Source organism: Herpailurus yagouaroundi, unplaced genomic scaffold (genome assembly GCF_014898765.1).
Source record: "Herpailurus yagouaroundi ecotype Mexico unplaced genomic scaffold, PumYag 198, whole genome shotgun sequence".
NCBI classification, from domain to species: domain Eukaryota; kingdom Metazoa; phylum Chordata; class Mammalia; order Carnivora; family Felidae; genus Herpailurus; species Herpailurus yagouaroundi.
The window spans coordinates 19,861,628-19,880,786 of NW_024412429.1; the positions used below are offsets into that span (position 1 = coordinate 19,861,628).

At 38.3% G+C, this 19,159-nt stretch overlaps 1 long non-coding RNA gene across 8 annotated transcripts in view; it reads left to right on the plus strand.

Moving 5' to 3' along the window:
* The window catches only part of LOC121013342 (uncharacterized), a 275,767-nt gene that overhangs the window by 134,424 nt on the left and 122,184 nt on the right, over positions 1–19,159 (plus strand). For all 8 annotated transcript variants that reach the window (XR_005782649.1, XR_005782647.1, XR_005782646.1 and 5 more), the window contains one exon: positions 9,035–9,136. This is a non-coding gene — a long non-coding RNA (uncharacterized LOC121013342). The remainder of the gene's footprint in view (positions 1–9,034; positions 9,137–19,159) is intronic.

Sequence of the window (19,159 nt, forward strand, 5' to 3'; positions counted from 1 at the left end):
TTTAAAACTTTTTTGAATGTTTATTTGTTTTTGAGAGAGACAGAGACAGAGCATGAGTGGGGGAGGGGCATAGAGAGGGGGAGACACAGAATCTGAAGCAGGCTCCAGGCTCCAGGCTCTGAGCTGTCAGCACAGAGTCCGACATGGGACTCGAACCCACGAGCTGTGAGATCATGACCTGAGCTGAAGTTGGATGCTTAACCAACTGAGCCACCCAGGCGCCACAAACACCTGGTAATTTTAGCCACTCTAGTGAGAGTATCGTACCTCATTGTGGTTTCAGTCTGCATGTGGTAATGGTTAATCACGTTGAAGATCATTTCTTGTGCTTATTTGCCTTCTGTGTATCTTCTTTGTTGAGCTTTGTATCCAAATCTATTACTCATTTGAGAAATGGATTATTATTAGGTTGTGAGGATTTTTTATATATTCTGAATACAAGTCGTTTAATAGATCTATGTTCTACCCTGTGGATTACCTTTTAATTTTCTTAAAAATCTTTTGAAGAGCAAATGCTTTCATTCTTATGAAATATGATTTATCAATTTTTTTGTGCTTTTTGTGTCTTACTTAAGAAATTTGGCCTAATTCAAGGTCACAAAGATTTTCTTCTATGTTTCCTCCCAGAAGTTTTGTAGTATTAGTTCTACATTTGTAGGTCTATAATGCATTTGTAGTTAGAGTTTTTACAAGGTGTGAGATAAAGGTAGACTAGATTTATTTTGTTTTAACCTTAGATGTCCAATTGTTCAAGCACCATTTGTTGAAAAGATTATTGTTTCCCAACCGAATTACCTTGACACCTTGTTGAAATCAATCGACTACATAAATGTGAGTTTATTTCTAAAATCTCTATTTGGTTCCATTGACCTGCATGTCTATTTTTATGCCACATCATGTTGTTTTGATTACTAAGATAGTACAGTTAATCTTTAAATCAATGGAATATGTTCTCCAACTATTTTATTTGTTTCCCATATTGTTTTGGCTGGTCTACACGAATTTTATAGTCAAAGTGCCAATTTCTGAAAAAACAAAAGAAGAAAAAGAAAGCTTGATGCGAGTTTTATCAAATTGCATTGCATCAATATTAGTTGGGGAGAATTATCTTTAAAATATTGAGTATTTTCTCCACCAAAAAATATTAGAACTAAAAAACCATTTCAGTACAGTTACAGGATACAAAAACAATACACAAAAATCAGTTACATTTCTCTTTACCCAATAAAATAGGAGAAAGAGAAATTAAGAAAAAATATCATTTAAATTAGCATCAAAAAGAATAAGTTACTTAGAATTAAATTTAACCAAGGAGGTAAAAGATCTGTCTGTACACTGAAAACAATAAGACATTGATCAAATAAGTTAAAGAGGCCACAAATAAGTGGAAAGATGTTCATGAATCAGGAGAACTTATATTGTTAAAATGTCCATACTACCCAAAGCAGTCCACAGATTCAGTGCTATCCCAACAAAGTTCCAATGGCATTTATCACAGAAATAGAAAAAAAACAACAACTCTAAAGTATGTATGGAACCACAAAAACCAAAGTAGCTAAAGCAATCTTGAGGAAAAAAAAGCAAAACTGGAAGCATCATCCTTCCTGATTCCAAACTCTACTACGAAGCTATGGTAATTAAAATGGTGTGATATTGGCCTAAAAACAGACATATAGATTGATGGAACAGAATAGAGAGCCCAGAAATAAATCCATACATATATAGTCAATTGATTTTTAACAAAAAGGCCAACGATAGGGAAAGGATAGTCTCCTCAATAAATGCTGCCGGGAAAACTGGATAGTCATGCAAAAGAATGACACTGAACCCTTACTTTAAATCTCTCACAAAATCAACTCAACGTGGATTAAATACTTGAACATAAGACCTAAAACCATAAAACTCCTAAGAGAAAACAGAGGGTGTGCTGCTTGACGTTGGTTTTGGCAATATTTTTTTTGAATTTGACACCAAAATGGCAACAAAAGCAAAACAAAAAACAACAACAATAACCAAAAAACCCACAACCTCCCCCCCAAACAAACAAACAAACAAACAAACAAAAAATACAAGTGGGACTGCATCAAAATAAAAAGCGTCTGCTCCTCAAAGAAACTGTCAACAAAATGAAAAGAAAACTTATGGAGTGGGAGAAAATATTTGCATTCCACATATCCAATAAGAGGTTAATATCCAAAAAAAAAAAAAAAAGAAAACAAATAAAAGAAAGAAATTCACATAACTGTATAGCAAAAAGAAAACCCAACCCAATTAAAAAATGAGCAAAGGATCTGAATAGATATTTTTTTCCAAAGATGACATAAAAAGTGGCCAACAGGTACATGAAAGGTGCTCAACATCACTAATCATTAGATAAATGCAAATCAAAACCTCATGAGAAATTATCTCACTTGAGTCAGAATAGCAAGTATTAAAAAATAAGTAAATGTTGGTAAGGATGTGGGAAAAGGGAATCTTTATGCACTGTTGGTAGAAATATAAGCTGGTGTAACCACTATGGGAAACACTACAGAGTTTCCTCACAAAATTAGGAATAGAAATGCCATATGATCCAGTATTTCCACTACTTGGTATTTACCCAAAGAAAATGAAAACACTAATTTGAGAGGGTACATGCACCCCTATATTTGTTGCAGCGTTATTTATAAAAGCCAAATATGGAAGCAACCTGTGTCCATTGATAGAAAAAGAAGAGATGGGGTATACACACGCACGCACACACATGAACGCACACACATGCACACACACACACACAAACACATGGGACTATTACTCAGCCATAAAAAAAGAATGAAATCTTGCTATTTGTGACAACATGGATGGACTTAGAGGGCAATATGCTAAGTGAAATAAGTCAGACAGGGAAAGACAAATACCATACAATTTTACTTATATATGGAATCTAAAAACAAAACAAAAGAACAACAAAAAACACAGAAACAGACTCATCAAAATGGAGATCATTGCCAGAAGAGAGGAGTGTGGGAAATGGGCAAAATAGATGAAGAGGTTTAAGAGGTACAAACTTCTAGTTATAAAATAAATAAACCACAAGAATGAGAAGTACAGCAGAGAGACTATAGTCAATAATGTAATTATTGTCTATGGTAACAGAAGGTAATTGCACTTGTTGTGGTGAGCAGAGCATAATGTACATAGTTGTCAAATCCTGTTGTATACCTGAAACTAATATAATGTTGCATGTCAACTATGATTAAAAAGAATAAGCACGTAGCTCACTGGGAATTTCTCTTTATTTCCTCTAGGCTCGTCTACCAAACTCAAGTAGATCATTGAGGTTAGAAAGTTAAAGGTCAAAGAGGCTACTCTTTGGAAATGCTGGGGGGAACTGAAATAATTGTCCTCTTCTCTGGAAGATGAACCATTGCAGGAGGTTATTACAGACCCCTGGAGTCAAACCTTACAGATTTGTATCTTGGCTGTGCCCCTTACTAGTTGTGTGACCTTAACCCCTCTATGCCTCAGTTTCCTTATCAGTAATATGGGTATAAAACCTGGGGCGCCTGGGTGGCGCAGTCGGTTAAGCGTCCGACTTCAGCCAGGTCACGATCTCGCGGTCCGTGAGTTCGAGCCCCGCGTCGGGCTCTGGGCTGATGGCTCAGAGCCTGGAGCCTGCTTCCCATTCTGTGTCTCCCTCTCTCTCTGCCCCTCCCCCGTTCATGCTCTGTCTCTCTCTGTCCCCAAAATAAATAAACGTTGAAAAAAAAATTAAAAAAAAAATATGGGTATAAAACCTTATAAAAATCATACTTTTGAAGTGCTTAGTGGCTCAGTTGGTTAAGCGTGGCTCTTGGTTTTGGCCCAGGTCATGGTCTCATGGTTCGTGGGTTCAAGCCCCACATCAGGCTCCACACTGACAGGGCACAGCCTGCTTGGGATTCTCTCTTCTTCTCTCTCTACCCTTCCTTTGCGCATTCTAAATAAATAAATAAATAAATAAATAAATAAATAAATAAACAAACAAACAAACAAACAAACCCTAAAAAATAGTACTTTCACCATGTGGCTGTGGTTAATACATAAAGGAATAAAGGAATACACAATATGAGCTCATACATAAAGTGAGACTTGGAAGAAATTCTGGCACTCAAGATGCATTCAAATGTTAGCCATTTTATAATTTTGTTGTTGTTGTTTATTTTTCAGAGAGAAAGAGTGTGAGTGGGGAAACAGGTAGAGAGAGAGGGAGACACAGAATCTGAGGCAGGCTCCAGGCTCCGAGCTGTCAGCACAGAGCCCGACACGGGACTCAAACCCACAAACTGTGAGATCAGGACCTGAGCCAAAGTTGGACACTGAACCAACTGAGCCACCCAGGCCCCCGTATAATAATCTTTATTTCAAAACTATTGCTAGCCTCTTCAGTGTATTCGGGAAGTAAAGTTTTTCCTTGGTTACGTCTGTTTCAGTTCCTTTACCTCCGTTATCTGTGCCCAGTCCTACAAGGCTTTGCTGTCAGCTCTGCTTCCAAGCTGCAAATGGAGTTGATAAAATAATCCCTCATGATTGCTTAAGATGCTGCTCCTCCCAGGAACATTTGCATTTTTATAGGAGACTCAGCAAGATACAAAAACGTCCTGGTTCTAACAAATTAATTGCTGGCTCAGGCCATTCAGACTGGTCTGCTATGCTGTACAACTTCGGGGTGCCCTGCTTGTCAGCCGATGAAGAAAACAATTTGGCATAGTGGTTTGTAAAATTTACTCGTTGGCATCTCTAGGATTTGGAGGGGATGTAGAAAGCAAACTCAAAGGACTCTATTTTCTCCTACCAACCTGTGGGATCTTTAAATTTCATACAGACATCTATTGACTTTAAGAAGAAGGTTTGAAGTCCACAGTTTAGGGTACAGTACTTTTTCCCCCTAATAAACAAATTGATGGAATGGGAAGATATTTTTCACCAGGAGGGTATCTAAATCCCTATGGCTCTGACAAAACCAGTCCAATTTTGGAAAATGCTTGCGATTCTCATGATCAAGTAGCCTGTTACTACTGTTCAGAACACACAACCTTCACTTCATCTTTGTAGGTGATCTGGACCCCGTGAAGCTTGGTGAAAACCAAGTGTCATTGTATGACTGATACAGTGAATACTGAGATGGCTGCATTCTTCAAATGCCAACGGTCTTGTGATTTTCTTATCCACAAATATTGTTTATTTAGCAAATCCAAAGGGATTTGCCTAAAATGCTTTTTCCCCCTGATTATGGAAATGATAGAACAAAATTTCTCACATTCTCTCCATTCTCTGCTTTTGACTTTCAAGATCTTATCTCTCAGACTTTTTCTGCATTGACACATCTTTTAAATTAGTCATTCACTATTAGAACGGGAAGAGGCCTTCTAAAGGGGCATTTTGAGCAAACTCCCATCAGGGAAGAGATTTCTCTTCATCATATGTCACAGAAGTCTACATTTTCAAATGCTATCAATGGAAATAAAGTGTAAAATTTCTTTAAAATACAGAGCACATCCTATGAAGACTGGCATCTGAAAATTGCCTGAGCTAAGTTACATAAAATGCCTGAGGTGGTGTAAGTAAATGTTGGGTCCCCAAGTAAAAATGATAGGAAATACCAGCAGTGGAAGGATTGCAAGAGTTCAAACGATGCCTACATGACCGGATATTTTCTTCTTTGATCAAAGCCTTATTTCCCCTTCCTGTGAGCAGATCTAATGCCTGTCTCCTTTGCTCATCCAACCAATTATGTTTCCTGCTTCTGATACATTGTCTGCTTCACTGGCTTCCACTCATGATTCATTAACACAGAACACAATAAGCCCCTATTAATCCATACCTGGGGATGGCTGGGCAAAAGAGATGTGTAGGTTATTGGTTGTGCTTTCTAGGTGGAAAGAGTTCGAGAACTGGCTGTGATCTCTAATCCTGGTCAATTAAACAGACTCAAAAGGGAGTCTTTGGGTATAGTGAACTAGGCACGAGTGCACATACGCTATGGAAATTTTTGTCTGTGCTCCCAATCTTTGACTAAAAGTTGGTCCTTTGAGCCCTTCACGCTTAGGTACACACTTTGGTTTGGTCACAGGCTAACATCCTCTTGCCAAGGATGGATGGGCCCCATCATGTGGAGAGGTGGCCCCTTTGAATTGGCAATGGCCCTGGGTTTGTTTTAATATATATGTTCCATGGAGTTACTAAGAAAGGAGCTATCTAAAGTGGAACAATTTTCTGTGCAGCCAACACGGATTGAGTGTGTGTTCATATACAACTCAAGGACTTGTGGTCAGATATAGGAGATGACAGAACCCCTTTTACTACTTTGCCCTGGCTTCCTCCTTAGGACTCACTTCCCTTTCCCACCCACCTTTTTATTTATTTATTTATTTATTTATTTATTTATTTATTTATTTATAAAGTTTATTTCTTTGTTTTGAGAGAGTGGAAGAGTGAGCAGGGGAGGAGCGGAGAGAGAGGGAGAAAGAAAGAGAATCCTAAGCAGCCTCTCTGACCTCTTAGCAAGGAGCCTGACATGCGGCTGGAACTCAGGAACCGTGAGACCTTGACGTGAGCTGAAATCAAGTCTTAGTTGATTAAACCACTGAGGCGCCCTACCCACCCACCATTTAGGTACCACAGCGCTCTCACACATTCTCCCTCTTGCTCTTTGGTTCTCTTAGCTTAAGTCCACTTATAATATCTTGCTGTTAGTTTACAAGTGAGTTTGCCATGGTTATTCTACTCAGAGAGGGCCCTCACACTTCAGTTATCCTCTGTAGCTCTTTGGAAAAAAAGATTAGTGTTCCATAAGTTGTTAAGAGGTATTCTAACATGGTCAAGTATGTTTGGCAAAGCCACATTCTACATCTCTATATTTTTTACCATTAAACATGATGATTCAAACCCATCTCAAATTTAAGCGGGAAGAAAACAAACCAGAGTAGTAGGTCGTTGCTTGATTCATATGACTGGGAAATCCAGAGGGGGAACTGGCCCCAGGGATTCCACCAGGAACCCAAGATATATCACCAGATCTTCTTTGTCTCCCTTTACTGGCACTCCCACCCTCAAATCTTTCAACTGTGCTGGTACCTGCGAATTTTGTGATCTTCTTGCGTGGATGGCTTTGTACCCTGCACTGCTGGGTTGGTGGCAATGAGAGGAACACATTCACAGAGATTTTTAAGCTAATGCCATCCCAGTTTAGTGGCCTCCTACATTAAATAGAGAGCCTTCTCGCTAGGAATATGTATGCCAAATCTCAGAACAGGCTTTCATTTGCCTGACTTGGACTGTAGTCTAAATCTGGGACGATCACCACAGCCAGCAATACTAGCCTATTGTGATTTGCCAACGTTTGGTTCCTAAGCCACATCTTGTGACCAGGGAAGCAGCTTATAGTGATTGGCAACTCTAACAGCATTTGGTAGAAAGTCTAAGGGGAAGTTCATCAGAGGAAAGAGGGTATTAATGGCACAAGTGGGAGAAATGACGTCATGCACGTAGTACCAGTGGCTGTCCCCAAACACCTGCCTATTGAAATCATTTGGGGATATTTAAAAGCCATTGATGGGTCTCACACCCAGTGATTCTGATTTAATTCATCTGGGATGTGGCCTGGGTTTTGGGTAAGGAATTTCCTCCACATTCTAATGTGCAGCCATGGCTGAGGACTCCTTGTCTAGTTGCTTTTTCAGGTCATCGTCTTACACCTTTCCAAATTAACCCTAAATCTCAGTTCTCTGCTTCACAAAAGCTTTGATTTCAGATGAATATATTCAAGACTCACTCCAATTTGATTTCAAACTCCTTTTCCAGTCCTGTCTTCCACTACTATTTTTCCCCACCCTATGTTGCAGCAAATGTGGAGTGTTTCCTGATGTCTAGCCACCTATACAATACCTGGAGTTTCTCATGTGTAACTATACCATTTCTTCAGCTTACAGCAGTGCTGGAAATGTCCAATATGGTTGTCACTAGCCGCATGTGGTTATTGAACACTTAAAATGCAGCTAGTGTGATTGAATTTTAAATTTTATTTCTGTATACCCTTTCTAAATATTTCCTTCTTTATTTTGAGAGGGAAGGGGGGAGGCAGAGAGGGAGAGAGAGAATCTCAAGTAAGCTCTGCACTGACAGTGTGGTGCTCAACATGGGGCTCAATCTCACGAACTGTGAGATCACAACCTGATCCAAAATCAAGAGTCGGACACTTACCTGATGGAGATACCCATGCTGGCCCCTATTTCAGTATACTTAATATAAATCTAAATCAAGTTAAATGTAAATATACCTAGTGGCTACTCAGGGCAGATAGAAAGTCACCATTCTGTTAAAATTTACAAAATCCCTTTTGTGTAACTCTCCTGAAGCTTCTCTGATATCTCCAGCTGAAAGACTTATCTTATTCCTCTTATTTACTGAGCGCTCAAATTGGACATGGGAAGGACACTTATTTATACTGACCCATATTGTTCTTCCTGTCTCTCCTGATATTAGACATTTTTTGAGAGAGGGAACTGAGGGGGCTGTGTTTAATAAAAACTCAGTAAGCACTCATTGAACAAAGGCAGACAAAACTGCACCAGCCATAACCATCGGTATGTACTTACACACTGCAGAAGCGCAAAGGCAACAGATACATGTATACTGGGGTTCCCATGTTCCAAAGTGTCGCCAGGGAGATGGGAAGCACGTGTCCTGGCTGTGTGAGAGAAACCGGGTCAGTAGAATAGGTGGGAGAGAATGACTCATCCATAAAGTGACCACCGGGTGATAACCTATTTTGTTTGGCTCTGAGGCAAATATAATGGTGGACATCGAAGGTACTAATGATTTTTTATTAAAATAAATGAGGGGCACGGCATGAGGGGCACTGAGACTATACTCTAACACTTCATGAAGGGTTCTGGGATCAGTCCTAGTAAAACAGTTAAAATTCAGCCTGGCTCACGCCTTTTTTTTTTTTTTTTTTTTTGGTGCAGAATTCGTTTGTAAAATGATGAACTCTCACTTCCTAAATTTCCTGCAGGTTCTCCCGGTGCTGGGGAAATGTCACTGTGAGAAGAATAGAAAACTTATTCCAAAGAGTATTGAAGACTGACTGAATCAGGTCTGGAACATTATTGAAACGGTAAGATAAACTTAAGTCCTTTCTGATAAAAGAAAAATTCTTTTTTTAAAAAATGTAGTCCCTTCTGAATTATGGCCAAGTGTCACCGGATCATTTTCAATGAAGTTTTATCTATTAACAGCAAGGTGATGGGACTAGGTTCTGGGCTCCTCCTGGGAGCCCTGCAGCTTAGGTTTCTCTCCCCTGAGATCCCTGGTAATGGAAGCAGCTGAAGCTGGAGGTCATTAACATTTTGAGAACACCGCAAACTGACACTGTGTAATGTTATGACATTTCATCTCAAGACATTTCATCTCCTTTAATCAGTGTTTATGTTGGTGATACTTCATAGTTATTTGCTTTCACATAAAAATGGAACACTTCGGCATGTCATTACATACGAGTAATTTATTTATTACCCCTTGGGATTGTTTCTAGCTCATTCTTTCTCTCCCCGCCCCCATGCCCCCCTTCCTGTGTTCCTCTTTCCTCTCCCTCCCTTCTCCCCTTCTCCTTTCCTCCTTTTTTTTATTGTTTTTGGCTTTAAAATTTTTTTTTAACATTTATTATTGAGAGACAGAGAGTCAGGACATGAGCATGGGAGGGGCAGAGCAAGGGGGAGACACAGAATCCAAAGCAGTCTCCAGGCTCTGAGCTGTCAGCACAGGGCCCAACACAGGGCTCGAACCCACAAACGGGGAGATCATGACCTGAGCTGAAGTCATACCCTTAACCCACCGAGCCACCTAAGCGCCCCTATTGTTTCTGACTTTTGCTTTCATTCATGGTAGTTTTGAAAGTGCTTCCAAGTTTTCCTTCTGCTTTCTTCTTGGCAAGTGGGTGGTCTTGGGGTTCACATGCCTCCTTCTTAGTAAACTTTAAGTACAGAGTCTGGAAGAAATACAATTTCACCTCTCTAAAAAAATGCTAATATTTCTCATTGTCCTTGGTGAGGAACAACTCCTTCTCTGCACGCTGCTTCATGGATGACTTTCTTCCTCTCATTTGATTCAGATATTGTCGTGAACTTTTAGTGTCTGTTTTCATGCCTCCATTTCTGTTTCTTCCTCATGTGGGGACACTTTGTCTTACTTTGAAGCGACTTAAACTTTTTTTCCCTTCTCAGATCCCTTTCATTAAATGCAAACTGATGGGCTATTGATTCTTTCATATTAAAAAAAATTTATTCCTTAGCATAAGTAGATGGTTGTGCATTTAATACCAGGGGCTAGGTGTCATTTTCTTTATTCTAGAATAAATAAACAATTTTTATTATACATTTCTTTTTAGGCTGAGTGGTCAAGATTTAACCTCAGTCTAAGGAAATATTTCTCAACCTTGAAACTACTGACATTTTGAGCTGGGTAATTCCTTGGTTTGGGGGACTGTTCTGTGCACTATAGAATGTTCAGTAGCATCCCTGACCTCTGCCTACCAGAGTCCAGTAGCACTTCCCAGTTGTGACAGCAACAGGTGTCTCCAGACATCGCCTAATGTCTCCTGGGGTGCCAAATAGCAGTACATTGAGAACCCCTGGTTTAGTGGAATGTCCCTCATTTTTGTGTGGTTATGTCTAAGTTCTAGGGCAGAGACTTGAGAAAAGATGGAGATGGCTTTTCCTTGAAACTATTCTTCATCCACATAAACTCTTCATCCACGTGGGCTCATCCAAGGGGTCCCTATTCCCATGGCGACCTTACACCTTCCATCTAGGAAGGGCTCTCAGAACAGCTGTCTCTGCTCTGCCGTCAGGCACAGGCGCCATCGTTCCTGCATTGTTGCAGGATGTTCTACGAGGTGGCCTCAGGCCTGTCCCGGTGCCATGCTGGGGAGACAAGATGAGGGATAGGAATACAGGAATCTTGAATGGCTCTGGGGAGACAAGATGAGGGATAGGAATACAGGAGTCTTGAATGGCTCTGGTTTTCCTCCTGGGGGTAGTGGCCCAGTTGGGTGTGATCTTGGATTCCCAATTCCCTCTTGGGAGACCTTCTTACAGGACATGCTCCTCAGGAACCCATAGTCGTTTCAGCTCTGCTTCTGCTATGATTCTCCTTGTCCCCTGCGGTCCTTACCATCTTAATGTAGTCTGAAGACAGGCTGGACTAGTTCTTTATCTAATTTTCCAAATATGGTGTTTTATGGCCTGGGATTTATGTACTTCCTTGTTGTACTTTTGGCACCAAAAAGGTTTTCTTTGCTTCTATGCTATATTATCCCTTCCTAAAGCAATGAATTATTCTGAGTGAATGGGTAGAATAAAGGATACAAGAAAATGAGAGGAAAAAAAAATATATATATACACATACATATCCCCATCACTTGTTTATTCTGGTGCTACATTTTTATGGGAAGATAAATAAAGGGTAAAGAATTGGGGCGCCTGGGTGGCTCAGTCGGTTAAGCACCCGGCTTCAGCTCAGGTCATGATCTCAAGGTTCTTGGGTTGGAGCCTTGCATCGGGCTCTGTGCTGACAGCTCAGAGCCTGGAATCTGCTTCGGATTCTGTGTCTCCCTCTCTCTCCACCCCTCCCCTGCTCATGCTCTGTCTCTCTCCCTGTCTTGCAAAAGTAAATAAAATGTTAAAAAAAAAAAAAGAGTAAAGAGCCATCTATCTTATCCACAGTGTACAGAAAAATGAGTAGGCCTGTGGGGAAGCAGGGGATTCTCAGGGAAGCAGAGCTTAGAAGATGGTGCTTCTGAGCTGGGTATCTTGGGAATAGGACGAAATTAGGAATTTCCCATGAAATTGGGAATCCAGGATGACAATAGTATCTGTGCACTATGGTTTTGCTTTATACTAAAGACGCAAGGGTTCCTTAGTAATCTCCTGCAGTTCTGGTCGTCTGATGCTTATTAGTCTTTGCAAGGCCTCTTGTCCACTCCTCACCTCCAATTTCCCAACTTATATTTGGCTTGTATTATTCACTTTGAAAGCATTAATGTAAACCATGCATTATTTCACGTAGTTTTAAGTTACATACATGGTGTTGTGTTTCTTGTTTTTGTCACTGAATTCTTCGTATTTAGGATCTGATGGGCCTAAGGTAGTATCACTTTTCTTGTTGTTTTAAATTGCTTTTCTCTGTTGACTAATGACTTTGGACAACAATCATATGTTTTGTTAAACCTCTGGGTTTTTTTAGCTATGAATTGACCCAAATATCCTTTACTCATCTTTAAAATTTGAGATTCTTATAACTTTCTTCATGTGCATATGAGTTCCTTATATATCCCAGATAATAATTCCCTTGTGGTTTTAGACATGGCAAATATAATATCTCTGCAACATCTTTTTGTTAACTTTATTCACAAAAATTCTTAATTTGATGTGATTAAATGCATTAATGATGCTTTTGAAATTTTGTTTAAGAAGTTCCTCTCTAACCCTAGGGCACATTATCTCCTGCCTTTATGGTTTCTCTGGATTTATTTCTTTAATATATCTGGATTGTATCTTTGTATGTGGTGGTAGGTATGGATTTTCCTCCACTATGAGCAATTATCACCATTTACTAAATAGTCTGATTTGCGATGCCATCTTTATTATATAATAATAATTCTGAGATATGAGTCTTTCTCACAGAAATTATGGTCTTGAGGTCAATTTCTCTCTTTTTGAATGGATATCATACTGTTTTTAATATAACAGCTTTGTAGTAAGTCTTAGTAGCTGTGAGGCCAAGTGTTCGTCTCATTTGCCTATCATTGTGATATTGTCTAGAATCATGATTCAGGGTTGCTTCTAAGCAAATAAGTACGGACCATCAGACCACACACCAGTATTAGCGGGTAAACTAACGGAAGTAGAAGTAGTAGAAGGTGTTGGGCCTATTGCATTCTGGGGAAGAGCACAAAAAGTAAGTAGGAATAAACATTAGACTCTGAGAAAGGAACTCTAACTTTGGGCTGCAGGGTTGTTAAGCCACATAATTAAAAAAGCACCAGCTTCTAGAAATTGTAGAATTGAAAACCATAATAAATGCACTTAAAGCTTAATGAAAGTGTTACATAGGGTAATGGAAGCAAATAAATAGAAAATTAGTGAACTGTGATATAGATCTTTAAAAATCCTATAAAACACGGAGGGTAGTGACAAGTAGATGGAAAATGTAAGTGAGGTTGATAAACATGGAAATTGAAATTAAGGGCCAACATGTATCTAATTAAAATTCCTGAAGGACAAAATGTATATAATTTCATCTACATAAATCAATAATAATGTCCAATTTGTGGGGTAAAAACAAAGCAACAATGAGCTAAATGTTTGGGCTAAAATAGTGGGAAACTGGGAGGAAGTGATTAGAATTTACTTTATCCTAGTAATTGTTGATTGTATTGTTGGGCAGAGGGTAAAGATACTGATTACTGTTAGACTTTGCCAGCTATGCGTATTAAAATATCAAAGTAATCACTAAAAAAATAATAACTGAATGCTTACATTCCAAAGTTGTTAAAGGAAAAAGACTGGAAAGCAAAAGGAAAAAAAAGAAAGCATGGAAAGAGAAAAAAAATCACACATTTTGGGACAAATAGGAAGTACAAAATAAAATGATACAAGTAAATCCAAGTATACTAAGTTTACCAAGAGACATTAAAACTGGCATAGATCATCAGACTACATTTTTTTTTAAGTCAAGCTTCATTCTGTTTAAAAGAGACACACTTAACCATACATAAGCACACAATATCAACAAAACTTCCAATGCTATTAGATTGCAATGCGAAATTGCAATTTGATCTACAAAATTGGCAATTTCATATGGTTCTAACTAATATCATGGTGTCACAATGTCGACCTTTTGACAGAACGATCTTTATCACATGAGATAAGGAATATCATTGTATATTAATAAAGTTTAAATCTGTCAGGAGAACATAACACCTCTTGAGAATATAGCAGCAGAGATTAAAAATAAATAAAGTAAAAAAAATTTGACAAAATTACAGGAAGAAACAGAAATATCCAGAATGGTAATGGGATGTTTTAATACAACACTCTCAGTTTTTGATAAATGAGCCAGCAAGTAGTTGGAACATTTGAATAGCACAATGAAGAAGCATCATGTAGTAGACAATGCATTTTTTCTATTGGAAAATAGACATATTTTTCAAAATCACCGAAAACATTTTTGGAAATCAATCATATTTAAGACCATCAATTAAGTCTCAATAAATATCAAAGGACCCATATTATAGAAATACAAAGTTTGTCGACCATAGAGCAAGTGAACCTCAACAGATTTCAATGAGTCAGTATTATACACATCATGGTTCTGACCACAGTGCAATTAATCAGGAGACAAAGAATAATTTCTAGAAATCCCTTGCATTTAGAAATTTAAAAACATGTTGAATAACTCAGGCCAAAGATAATATTAGAAAGGAATTAGAGCATATTTAGAATAATGAAAATAATAATTTTAAGAGTACTTCTCAGGGGCGCCTGGGTGGCGCAGTGGGTTAAGCGTCCGACTTCAGCCAGGTCACGATCTCGCGGTCTGTGAGTTCGAGCCCCGCGTCAGGCTCTGGGCTGATGGCTCAGAGCCTGGAGCCTGTTTCCGATTCTGTGTCTCCCTCTCCCTCTGCCCCTCCCCCGTTCATGCTCTGTCTCTCTCTGTCCCAAAAATAAATAAAAAACGTTGAAAAAAAAATTAAAAAAAAAAAAAAGAGTACTTCTCAGCCTTGTGGGACACAAATTAAGTAGTCCTTAGACTAAGGCAAATTTACAGACTTAAACCCACTATGAGAAAATAAGGTCCCAAAGCATGAGCTAAGCATCCACAACAGAAGCTACGAAAGGAACAAGAGAACAAATTTAAATGAAATAGAGGCTAGCGCATAACAAAGAGAAGAGTATAAATCAATGAAATAGAAACAAACAGATGTTAGAATTAATAAAAGCAAAAATTGCTTCCTTAGCAAGAAAAAAATAAAATCCTCCAACCCCGACATAATTGATGTACAAGAAAAATAAACAATATGAGCAATAAAAAAAGAGATATCATTAGAGACAAAATTGTGATAAAAGAATAATTCTGGAAAACTTTATGCCGAAAACAAAAATTTACATAAAATAGACCAATATTAGAAAAATATAAAATAAAATTTATTCAAGAAGAAATATAAAACCTTAATGGATCTAAAACCACAAACAATTGAATTAATAATTTGAAGTCTTCTCACAAGGAAAATACAAGGTCAAGATAGTTTATAAGTAAAAGCTATGGAGAATCCAAGGAATACATATCTGCAATCTTATGTAAATTCTTCTGGAGCATAAAAAAAAGGAACATAGTTTCAACATATTCTATAGCCCAGTCTAATGATAACACCAATTCCAAAGGCAATGAAAGAAAGAATGATTATAGGCAAGTTCCATGAATTAAAGTATGCTCAGAGTTATAAACACAATCTTAACACATTAAATCCAACAATGTGTTAACAAAGGTAAGGCATCACAATTAATTTTCATATATCCCAGGCATATAAAAGTGATGACATAGTAACAGATTAATGGGGAAAATGTTCTTATCAACATTTATAGCAAAATATTTGATCATTCACAATTCAAAAATAAATAAATAATTAATCCACAAATAAAAACTCCTGAAAATAGGAAGAGAACTCAGCCTGACAAGTACACCTGCCAATAATCTATGATAAACATAGCATTTAATGAAACATGGTAGGCATTCCTTTTAAAATCAGGAATGCAACGATTGACTACTAGCACTAATTTATCATTGTTCTTGACATTCTCAGTTGTGCACCAGAGAAACATAAAATATAAAGTGATTGGAAAGAAATAAAACTACCATGATTTTTGTCCTAGTAAAACCCAAGTGACACACAGTCAAATTATTAGCAATAGTGCTAGTTTAGCAATGTTCTTAAATGTAAGATTACTACCTGAAAATATCAGTAGAGCTTAAAAATCAATTGAAAGGATATTTAGCATTATAAAAAATAACACATATAGAAATAAACCAAACCATAGATGTGCAAACCTTTATTGAAAGAAATTGAACTACTAAAAGACATTAAAGAAAACCTACCGTGCCTACTATGTGCATGAGAATAACCACATAATAGAACATTTTTATGATTAGGTGAAGAAGAGGTGACCCTTTTCCTGCACAGGTAGGGAAGTCAGAGTTCACTGACGCACACTCGCTTTCCCTTGTGAGAGAAATCACAAGCTGAGGGGCTCTCCTGGCCCCAAACTGTGCCACCTAGGGTGAGGGGTGACATGGGCAAAATGAAACCCCTCCTATTATCTACTTTAACGTGTTTATGCTTGGATTTTTTTTTTTTTCTCCAATCACATGCTGGAATTCTCTGCTGGGCCTCCAACTCCCACAGAGTACTCTCATCTGTGGATGACTAACAAAATGAAGTTCTGTGGGAAGATGATGGTAAGGAAGTCCTATTCCACCATCTTGAATGCCTCTCTAAGAAGACTTTTTTTTTTTAAGTTGATTTACTTTGAGAGAGAGCGAGAGCAAGTGCACGAGTGTAAGTGGGAGGGGCAGAGGGAGATGGAGAGAGAGAATCCCAAGCAGGATCCAGCACTGTCAGCGAGGAGTCTGACATGGGGCTTGAACCCATGAACCGTGAGATCATGACCTGAGTCAAAATCAAGAGTCCATTGCTCAACCAACTGAGCCACCCAGGTGCCCCAAGAAAGACTTCTTAAAGCCAGAAAAAAGTGCACAGTTGAGAAAATATTGAATAATTCAACAACAGCAAAAGGAATTTATCAAAAGTTTCTATAAAGAAAAAGACAAAGCTCCAAAGTGGAAAGGGATATTTGTAATACAGAGACAGATTAAAAATCAGCATTCCTAATATAGAAAGAAGTCTTAGGAATTAAAAAGAAAATTCAAACAACAACCCAACAGAAAAATGAGTAAAAGATATGAACAGATATTTCACAGAAATGGAAACACAGTACGCATTAATTGTGTAAAAAAGCAATAAACCTCCCTACGGTAGTTCTATTTAAAAGTGCAATGAATTACCATTACATACTTGTCCTATGAATACGTACACAAAATATAATATACATACTTTGTGTTTTAGTACATTTGGGGTGTCATAACAAACAGCTCTAACAATTTATAACACAACAGAAATTTATTTCTAATGGGACTGGAGCCTGGGAAGTCCAACATTAAGGTGCTAGCGTATTTGGTGTTTGGCGGAGGACCTGATTCCTCCTAGATGACCATCTTCTCACTATAACCTCACACGGCAGAAAGGGTGAGGGAACCCTCTGGGAACTCTTTATAAGGGCAGTAATCCCGTTCATAACCCAATCAACTCCCAAAGGGCCAACCTCCTAATTCCATCACCTTGGGGACTAGGATTTCAATAGATGAACTGTGGGGGAATGCAAGCATTCACCCCATAGGACCTAATGACAGAGACTTCATAAATCAGGTGAGTATACACAGACTCAACCAGCATGAAAAACAAGTGGCACTCTTTGGTCGAGTTGGACACGCACAGTCTTCAGAAGTCAACAATTGTATTCTTGCATGCATTATATATCATAAGGAAACACTTGCTCATATACCCAAAAGAGAGTATAGGAATATTTGCACCTGCATCATAATGGCACCCAATTGGCACAATGTCCTTAGGAAAATGGAGGAGCTGGGGCGCCTGGGTGGCGCAGTCGGTTAAGCGTCCGACCTCAGCCAGGTCACGATCTCGCGGTCCGTGAGTTCGAGCCCCGCGTCGGGCTCTGGGCTGATGGCTCGGAGCCTGGAGCCTGTTTCCGATTCTGTGTCTCCCTCTCTCTCTGCCCCTCCCCCGTTCATGCTCTGTCTCTCTCTGTCGCAAAAATAAATAAATGTTGAAAAAAAAAATTAAAAAAAAAAAAAAAAAGGAAAATGGAGGAGCAAATTATACAATATTCACATAATGAAACATCTATTCAACAGTGAGGTTGAGCTACAGCCCTGTGCATCCCTGTGGGTGAATATTAAAAAGTAATAATTGAGTAAAAAAGGCAAGACCTTAAAGAATGAATACAAGATTTCAATATTATAAATTTCAGAAAATAAGCAAAACAAAATATATATTAAAAGAAACGAGAGAGTGTGATTAAAAATTAAAATTCAGGCTAGTGAGTTCTATTGGCGTAGAGTGAGAATGGAGAAAAGGAAGATGAAAAGCAGTCAGTGGTGCCAATAATAGTTTCTTTTCTGATTGGTGGTGGTTCCTAGGTGTTTGCTTTACTTTTTATGTTCATGTTTGCATATGTCACATACATTCACTTCACAGGTCAAATGTTCCCAAACAAAAAAGTCCAAGGCAAGTGCCCTTTATCTCTTTATAAAATGATGGAAATTTGTCAACATGTGCTATTTTTTTCCAATATGCTAAAATAATCCTTCCCTCCTTAAAAATCTATCCTCTTTACCCCCTTCTCTTTGTTGTATTTTATTGTATTAGTTTAATTTTTTTTTACCTGTTTACTCTACTTGATGATAAGTTCCATGTGCCGATTAATTTGTTTGACTTACTCCTCTCAAGTCTAGTCCCCTGCTATGACTTCCCATTAGCCAAATCCAACTGGAAATATGAGAACAAGTGAGTCAAGGTGAAGTAGTTTTCAGCCTCTGAGAGCAGAGGGCAGAGTCAAGAGGTATAAAGTATAGTCTCATTGGTTTCTGTAACCTCATGTACACCTTGCCCATTCGTTACATATGGTAGTGGCTTCTTACTGTTGCTGATCCTGGGGTGCATTGATTTCTCTTGTTTATTTCCTAAATATTTCCCAACATATCTAAGTAGCTCTTTCATTAAAACCATTTAATTTGTACCATCTGTGGTAAATTTTTATTCCTGCCAGAATCTTGTTACACACCTGATCGTTCTCAGTCACTGCATTTCCTCAACATCTAGAATACCTAACCCAGTAGTAACTAACGAAAAACCAGCAAAAACAAAAACAAAAAACAAAACAAACAACCCCCAAAATAGACTCTTGTAGCTTAGAGTTTGAAATGACTTATTAGAGTATGTGATCCA